An 8,634-nucleotide genomic window follows, 5' to 3' on the forward strand; every position below is an offset into this window, starting at 1 on the left:
ATGCATAAGAGACTCGGAAAATGTACATAAGAAATAAATAACAGTGGGTCCCTCTGGAAGGTCCCTGGGGAACAGGAACACTTTTCAGTTATCTTGTGCAAGCATTTAATCAGCCAATTAATTTTGAGCTGTTGGCCCAGGGGGTGGACAGGAAGGTAAGTTTAAGCTGTGTTTTGGAGGAGGAAACAGCTCATCCACGGGTCTGTAGGAGGTGAAGACTGTGATGTCATCAAGAGTGTAACTAAGGGGATGGATGAAACTGGCCTTTGATACTCAGGCCATTTAAGAAACGTTGTAAGCCCCAGGGACGCCTACCTTTATGATATCCAATCTGTCACAGTGCACTCACATCCCACAATAAACATAATTTTGCCCTGAAAATTTGAAAGGATTTTTATAATTTTGTTTTGGAAATTTTTTGGCTCTGAATAATATTTAATTTGCAATTGGCTACAATTTCTCAGAAGTCACCATCTCTACTCGGGAATTCTTATAAAGTGGGGAAATCTAACCCACAAATTCTTTTCAAAAGGAATGACTATCAAGGCTAAACTTTGTGATTAATGAAGCTGACATAATGTTAGGTTCTGCTGACATTTAATTACTTATTACTTTTGCTTTCTTCTCAGTTCTACGCAAGATGAAACGCCCCTTCGATAAGTGTCCCCACCTTTCCTTTTGGAATCGCTACCCCCGGGTGAGTGAGGCCTTAGTTTCCTCCGACCTCCCTCCAATGCCCCGACCTCTCCCCAACCTTATCTTCAAAAGTGTCTCATGCTCAACTCTCTCCTCCTTCATCCTCTACCCTTCTTCCATTTCTCATCTTTTTTGCCGCCTAATTCCCCATGTCATCAGGACCCCTGAGCTCTGGGCTCTGCTAATCTGCTAACGCCCAAGTGGCCGATGGCTCACAGTCCAGGCAGCATGTTCACATCTTTTCAGTTACATTTTAATTGGGTCTTTCCAGAGATGCATTTGAGTTCAGAGGTCTCTCTTTAATGATGTAAACTTAGGGTTCGGTTGTAGGGGACATTTCTGGGGAGGTGCAAAATCCTTCCGGAGTAAAGGTCAAGAAAAAAATGATTTTCCTTTGGGTGCTCACTAATTAGTTGGGGAGATAACATGTACTATGTGACCGTGACATACGACAGACAGCACCATCCGGGAGGTATACAAGAAGGGCTGTGAAAGCGCACATTATAGGAACTTGCTTTTAACGGCAAGAATCCAGAGGGGGCTTCCTGGAAGAGGTGACATTTAACTTGGAGCCTGAGGAAGAGTAGGATTTGCGTGGGATTTTGGAAGCCTCCTGCCTTGGGTTTCTCTCTCCTGACACTGTTCACGAGTCATTCCAGCAGAGGGCAGTCTGAGCAAAGATGGGATGGGAAGTTCGTTGTTCGGCCAAGTTTCATGTTGGTCTCAGCACAGTCAGAACTGTCTGGACAGCTTTCTGGGCTTACTAAGAAGGGGAGTCCTCTCTGTGTGAATTCTGAAGTTATTTGCTCCAAGTCTGGGCTCCAGAGTTACTCCTTTGTCTTTGCCTGGAATCGATATTGAGTTTGCGTTCGCCATGGTTCAGGGCGGTCTGATGCCTGGTGCCACCTCTCCTTGGGCACTAGCAATGCCCTGTTAGAGAGGCTGGGCCAGGCAGGTTTGGGCAGTCCAGGACGGGGGAGGGGAGAGGCCAGCTTTTCTCTCCACCCCTCATTTTGTCCCTTCTCTCTAAAGAACTGTGAGCAGGGCGTCAGACAGACAGCACCATCCGGGAGGTGTACAGGAAGGGCTGGAGAGCTCACATTAAGGAACTCGCTTTAGTGCTACCCCTGTCTCTCTGTCTCAGGTTAGATGACACAGATTCAGTCACAAGTGGTCTCCATGGAAATATTCCCATGCCGCTAAGTGGGTGGGGAAGGCAGAATAAGGAAATGCTTGATTCAGGTGCAGGCCCAGCCTTGGCCTGATCCTGCAGGGGGCGCTGAGTGTAACTGGTAGCACGGGATGGTCCCACCTGGGCAAGGACTGGCTGTGTTTTCAGGCTCCTGCCCCCATCAGTCACCCCGTCCATCACTGGCTCCAACTGCCCCAGAGGGACGTAAACTTGCAAGCACTTCCAGTTCTTGGTGTGTCTGGGTGAAGTGGCTCTGCTGGTCCATGGTTTTTGTTTGTTTGTTTTTATGGATTTTAGAGAGAGACGAAGGGAGAGTGAGAGAAACCTCAATTTGTTGTTCCACTTATTTATGCATTCATTGGTTGATTCTTGTATGTGCCCTGACTGGGGATTGAACCCACAACCTTGACGTATCAGGACGATGATCTAGCCCCGTGGTCGGCAAACCACAGCTCGCGAGCCACATGTGGCTCTTTGGCCCCTTGAGTGTGGCTCTTCCACAAAATACCGCGTGCGGGCGCACACATACAGTGCGATTGAAACTTTGTGGCCCATGCGCAGAAGTCGGTATTTTGTGGAAGAGCCGGTATTTTGTGGAAGAGCCACGCTCAGGGGGCCAAAGAACCGCATGTGGCTTGCGAGCCGCAGTTTGGCGAGCCGCAGTTTTCTGGGGCCCAGCCTAGCCAGTTGAGCTACCCGGCCAGGGCCTGGCAGCCCATGTCTTATCCTTTGAAGGCAGTTGCTGACAGGAGCCTTTCGGAGGGAACACACAGAAGCTGGAGGCTGGACACAGCTGGTGACCGGGACCCAAGGGGGTCTTTGCTACTCTCTCCAAGGGCCCTTCTATCTATCCAGTCTCCACGAGACCAAAGCCTCTGTCCCTCAGGCAGTGGCTGTGTGGTCGGGCGGCAGACCGTAGGCTGCAGGCCTCTCAGCTGAGGAGGAAGGGGAATCAGTTCTGCACCTGCCATCGGGGTCCCCGCAACCGTGAGTGCTGCCAGGGAGCCCCGCCTGGTGGGCTGAGCGTTCAGCCTCCCCAGGTGACGACGATCTGGGGCCCAGCCACTGGGAGACAGAAAGAAAACAGAAGTTGTTGAGACTTGTGGGCGCAGGAAGGAAAACATACCGGCAGTCTTGTTAGAGAGATCGCAAATCAACATCTCACTTGGGAAGGGGGAGGACACGAAGAGTAATGTAGCGCTACAATCTCAGGGTCAGCAAAGTGTGGACAGTGGACGGGCAGGAGGATATCGGTGACCAGCGTCACGGAGGTGGGAGAGGAGGTCTGGGGCGACCTGCGAAGGATCAGCGCACTCGCCTTCCCATGGGACACAGACAGTAGTAGGGGGTGGGAGCAGCTGGGAAGAGTCAATGGGGGGAAAGGGAGACATGTGATATTTCAAACAATAAAGAATTTAAATAAAATAATAAAATAAAATATACTTTGAGCCCAGCCAGTGTGGCTCAGTGGTTGAGCATCAACCTATGAACCTGGAGATTGTGGTTTAATTCCCGGTCAGGGCACATGGCTGGGTTGGGGGCTCGATCCCCAGTAGGGGGCGTGCAGGAGGCAGCCGATGGATGATTCTCTTTCATCATTGATGTTTCTATCTCTCTCTCCCTCTCCCTTCTCTGAAATCAATAAAAATATATTAAAAATAAATAAAATATACTTTGAAATAAATTGGCAATAAAGTACACTGTTTTCCTAGGTTCTGTGATCCACTTTAGCAAGTTATCAAACCAGAGGAAGGGCCATGAGAACCTCCAGTTTGTAGCCAAGTTGCCCTCTAATAAACTTCTCTGTGGATATGGGATGATTTTCCCAAAAAATAAAGAAATCCCCCACAATGTGGGCACTGATTTTCTAAATTTCAAACTATTTCTCCAAGTTCCTATTTCTCCTGAAGTGCACCTGTACTGTGCTCGAACAGCAGGTCAAACCCTGACAGTCGGAGCTCCCTCTTTCTCTTCTCAATGTTGGGGTGTCTGGAGGAGCCCCCAGCCCAGCATGGCCTCTGCCACTCTCTCCAGACTGGGGAAACATTGTGCTTCCTGGTAAGGGTTCTGTTTGAGTCCTGGGGGCTGATGAGAAATCTGGGTTACCCCTGCCTGTTTGGGGGGAGGTGCTGCTCAGGGAGGGGCAAGCTTCTCAACTCAACCCAAACCAGGAGGTCTCAAACCGAGACCCAGCCCAGCAAAATGAGCATGCCCGTCCCCTGTGGGGGAGTATCTGCTGGTCCATCTGGGGAAAGCAGCCAGTCAATTGTATCAGAAGCCTTAAGAATTGCCATGCTCTTTTTTTTTTAATATGATGAGGGAAGTTTTTTGTTTGTTTTTTAAATATATTTTTTATTGATTTCTAAGAGGAAGGGAGAGGGAGAGATAGAAACATCAATGATGAGAGAGAATCATGGATCAGCTGCCTCCTGTATGCCCCCCACTGGGGATCGAGCCTGCAACCCGGACATGTTCCCTTGACTGGAATCGAACCTGGGACCCTTCAGTCCTCAGGTCTACGCTCTATCCACTGAGCCAAACTAGCCAGGGCTGCCATGCTTTTTATGTCCATAATCTCCATTAGAACTAAAGAAGTAGTGTGATATGTAGAAAACACGTATGCACAAACATGTCTGTCACTGTGTTGATAATAATGGGCAAAAAATTAGCCACAACATGTACCTTCAACTATAGGAAACTAGTTAAGCGTCATACTATATCCCTTGGTAGGATGCTATCCAGTCGTCAATAATGATGCTTGTAATGACTTCTCCATGACATGACAGTGGTAAAAAATAATCCAGATTCAAATGGTAGTAATGTGATTTTAGTAATGTGAAAAAGAAATATGCTCAGAAAAAGACTGGAAGGATATCCCAAAATGTTAGCAATGGTGGATTACAGATTTATATTGTGTGTCTTCTTTTCATAGTGTGGTAAGCAGAATTCTCAGCTGCCTGTGACTCCGCCCCCCTGTATTCACACCTGGGTGTAATCCCTTCTCCTTGAGTCTGGGTGGAACCTCTGAGACTAGAAGCAAGTGCTTCTAACCCATAGACAACAGCAAAGCTGGTGGGATGTCACCCCGTGACTATGGTACATTACATGGCAAAGGTGAAGGAATTTTCAGGTATAAAGTTGGCCAATCAGTGGCTCTAAGTTCATCAGAAGGGGCTGTCCCGGGTGGGCCTGACGTCATCAGGCAAGCTGGCTAAGAGAGGGCCTAGGGGTCAGAGACTCTCTCCTGCTGGCCTTGAAGCAGCAGTCGTGTTTGCAATGGAGGCAAGTAGCCTCTGGGAGCCCAGGGCCGCAGCCACAAGGCACTGAATTCTCCCAACAACTTGAATGATCTGGGAAGAGAAGCCGGAGCCCTGTGAGAGGCCCTGAGCAGAGGACCCTGCTCAGCCCCAGAGACTGGACCCCGGAGACTGTGAGTTCATAAGTGTGTTGTTTAAGTCCCTAAGGTTGTAGTCATTTGTGACAGAGCATTGCAAAACTAATACATTTAAACTTCTATATAACTTCATAATTTTCTGTGCCTTCTTAGATCTGTAACAGAGCTATAAAATACACCTTTCTGCAATGCTAGAAATGTTCCACTCTGCTGTCCAGTACACTGGCCACTAGCCACGCGTGGCTATGGAGCACTCGAATTGCAGCTGGTGAGACTAAGGAACTGAATTTTTACATTTAAGAAAGTTAAGTTTAAATAGCCACATGTGGCTAGTGGGTAGCATATTTGACAACACGATTCTATAATTTATTTTTATAATTTTTAAAAATCTGACCCCTGAAACTAACTGCCAGTAGATGTCCACTTTGCAAGGGTGTGACACTGTATGAACCTCGACAGGAGGCAATGAGGGACAGCACTGACTGCTGTGGCCCTGAGGGCTCTTATTGCTAAAAGTGAACAACTGCCCTTAAGACAGTTTCAAGGATCAGCTAAGATGCTACATGCAAAAAGGCTGCTCTGAAGAAAGAAGCCAGGCCGCTTAGTCTCCTCCAGTTTGGGACAAATGGATTGAAGAGGAGCTGCTTTCTGGGGAACTTCAGTGCTTTCTGACCCGATGGTGCAGGCAGAGGACAGGCTCCAGTCCCCCCCACCCCGCCGAGTCCCGAGGGTCTGTTCCTCAGGCTTTGCTTGATTCCAGCTCAGAGGCCCTGTGCTTCGGCGCCGGCAGATCCCTTTCTTTCTGGCTGTACTCATCTGGCGGAGTACAGGAGGGTTCTGGCCTCTCCCCCAATGGAATCACCCCTCAAAGGTCCTGGGGAGCTGGGCTGGGGTGGCGAGAGTCTCTTCCTATGAGTGTGTGCAGGCTCTGAGGGTGAGAAGGCAGTAGGATACCGAATGGAAAAAGCATACTTAGTGTTATGAAATACTTTCATATTCGGATAGTGAGCACTGGTTAAAAGGCTTGCCTTTTCTGGAGGCTCTGGGAGGTAAATGAATGTAGTTGAAGGAGGAAAGGATTTTGGAGTTATATCTGCCACCTAATAGCTTGTGTGATCTTGGGAGAATTACTTAGCATCTCTGAGCCCATTTCTTCGTCTATAAAATAGGAATAACTGTACCTACAATACACTACTCCATAAAAGGCATGTTTCATTTGAGACTATGTATAGCACAACAGTATCCATATACCCCATCCAATTCCAATCCCTGGTGAGGCTGAGAGTAGGAGGTAGATGAGAGAGGAGCTGGAGGCAGGAGAGGGCATGCACGGTGGGGGTTAATATGAGAGGCACCAGGGAGCCCTGGAGCCAGGGGAGCCCTGGAAGAGAATGAGGTTCCACGGTGTTCTCTGAGCTATGACTCTTCTCTGCATATCTATCCTGAGCCAGGGGGGCGGGGATGGATGAGAAGGAACCAGTGGGCAGAATGAGGGTTGAAGATGTGGGGAGGGGCTGTGTTAGAGGAATAGTAAGTGGGAAGGATGAGACCGGATGCAGGTAGATGATTAGCTTTCATCACCTCCCTGCAAAGCTGGAAAGAGAACCATAGGGAGCCATTTCTCACGTGGACAACGGAAGGCTGCTGGGTCGGGGGGGCAGAGCAGGGGTAGACAAGTCTCTCCCTCTACAGGTGTTCATTTCCACCTTTCCTGGTTGGGACGCTGCCAGTGGGACGAACTCCAGTTCCAGGGATTTGATCCGCAAGGTCATAGAGTTGTCTGGGGGTGTGGCTTTCTCTACAGTAACATGATGCAGGTTCCCTCCAGCTGGATTTTTCCAATAACTCATTAAAGGCCCTCTGCTCAGCGAGACCCTGCTGCTGCCACCTCCATCACTCAGTACACGCACGCTGTGCCAGTCTACTCTGTCCTGGGCCAGGAAAGGCACCACTTATGTCCTTTATGGAACCTTTTCTTAAAACCTAGCTCCGTGTCACCTGGCACCCATGTAACCCAAAGACCAGTCCCAGAGCAGGGGACTCCAAGTGCGGGGCTCTCATCACCCTCTCGGCCTTGGAGCAGACCACAGTGTCCCCCTCGCTTTTTCTTCTCCAAACCGTGTGCTCCCTCCACTCATCTCAGACATCTGTTCCCCACCCACTCCTTCACCCCCCTCCCAGCTCCCCTCCCGCCCCAGGCGGCCCCAGGCGATGTGGTCTGTCTGCACACCCTCCCGTCCCTGTCACCTGCAGCTCTCCTGGCAGGCGGCCCCTGTGCCCAGTGAGCATCTCCAGTGCTGGGCGCTCGCTGGCTTCCGAGGCAGCAAGTCCATTCTTGGACAGCGCTGGGCTAAGTTCCCAGCACAAGCCCCATCTGCCCCCTAAGAGGATACGTCGGTCCCAGTCATGTCCTCTGGAGCATGGTAAGCAAGTTCACTCTATTTACATGCAGCTTTTCTCTCAGACGGTGACGTCACAGTGATGTTCACTCCTGCGTCCCCCACACCCAGTCCCTTCCCTTTCGTCTCCCTCCTCTGCCCTTCCCTCCATCCCAGGGACCTGTGCGCCCACTTCAGTTTTCTCCTCTCCCAGTTCTTCCTCTCTGCCACCAGGTGAATGTCTCCCAAACAGCAACAAGCACCCTCTCCCTATGGACAGTGGCTTGGACAGTGCTCACTACTTAACCTGGCATTTAAGGTCTTCTTTCTTCTGCCTCTACTGTTATAAACAACTAGAGGCCCGGTGCACAAAAATTTGTGCACTGGTTAGGGGGGGGTGTCCCTCAGCCCCACTTGTGCCCTCTCACAGTCTGGGACCCGTCGGGAGATAATGACCTGCTGGCTTAGGCCCACTCCCGGGTGGCAGAAGGCAGGCCCAATCCCTAGGTGCCTGCCCTGCAGCCCCTGGTCGGGCTCAGAGCAGGGCCAATTGGGGGGTTGGGGCACTGCCCCATCACACTCAAGGCAGGGTCGATGGGGAGGTTGCGGCACCACCCCCTGTCACGCACAGAGCAGGGCTGATCAGGGGGTTGGGGCGCTTTCCCCTGTCAGGAACAGAGCAGGGCGGATAGGGAGGTTGTGGCCCCACCCCGTCACACATAGAGCCACAGGGCAATCAGGGGGTTTGGGTGCTGCCCCCAGTCACGCTGCTCCAGGGGCCAGGAGGCCTCGCGGCTCTGCTGATCCCGGTGCTAGGAGGCATATTACCCTTTTACTATATAGAATAGAGGCCTGGTGCACGGGTGGGGGCTGGCTGGTTTGCCCTGAAGGGTGTCCCAGATCAGGGTGGGGGTCCTGCTTGGGTGCCTGGCCAGCCTGGATGAGGGGATGATGGCTATTTGCAGCTGGTCACA

The sequence above is a fragment of the Myotis brandtii genome, unplaced genomic scaffold (genome assembly GCF_000412655.1).
Source record: "Myotis brandtii unplaced genomic scaffold, ASM41265v1 scaffold29, whole genome shotgun sequence".
Lineage (NCBI taxonomy): Eukaryota > Metazoa > Chordata > Mammalia > Chiroptera > Vespertilionidae > Myotis > Myotis brandtii.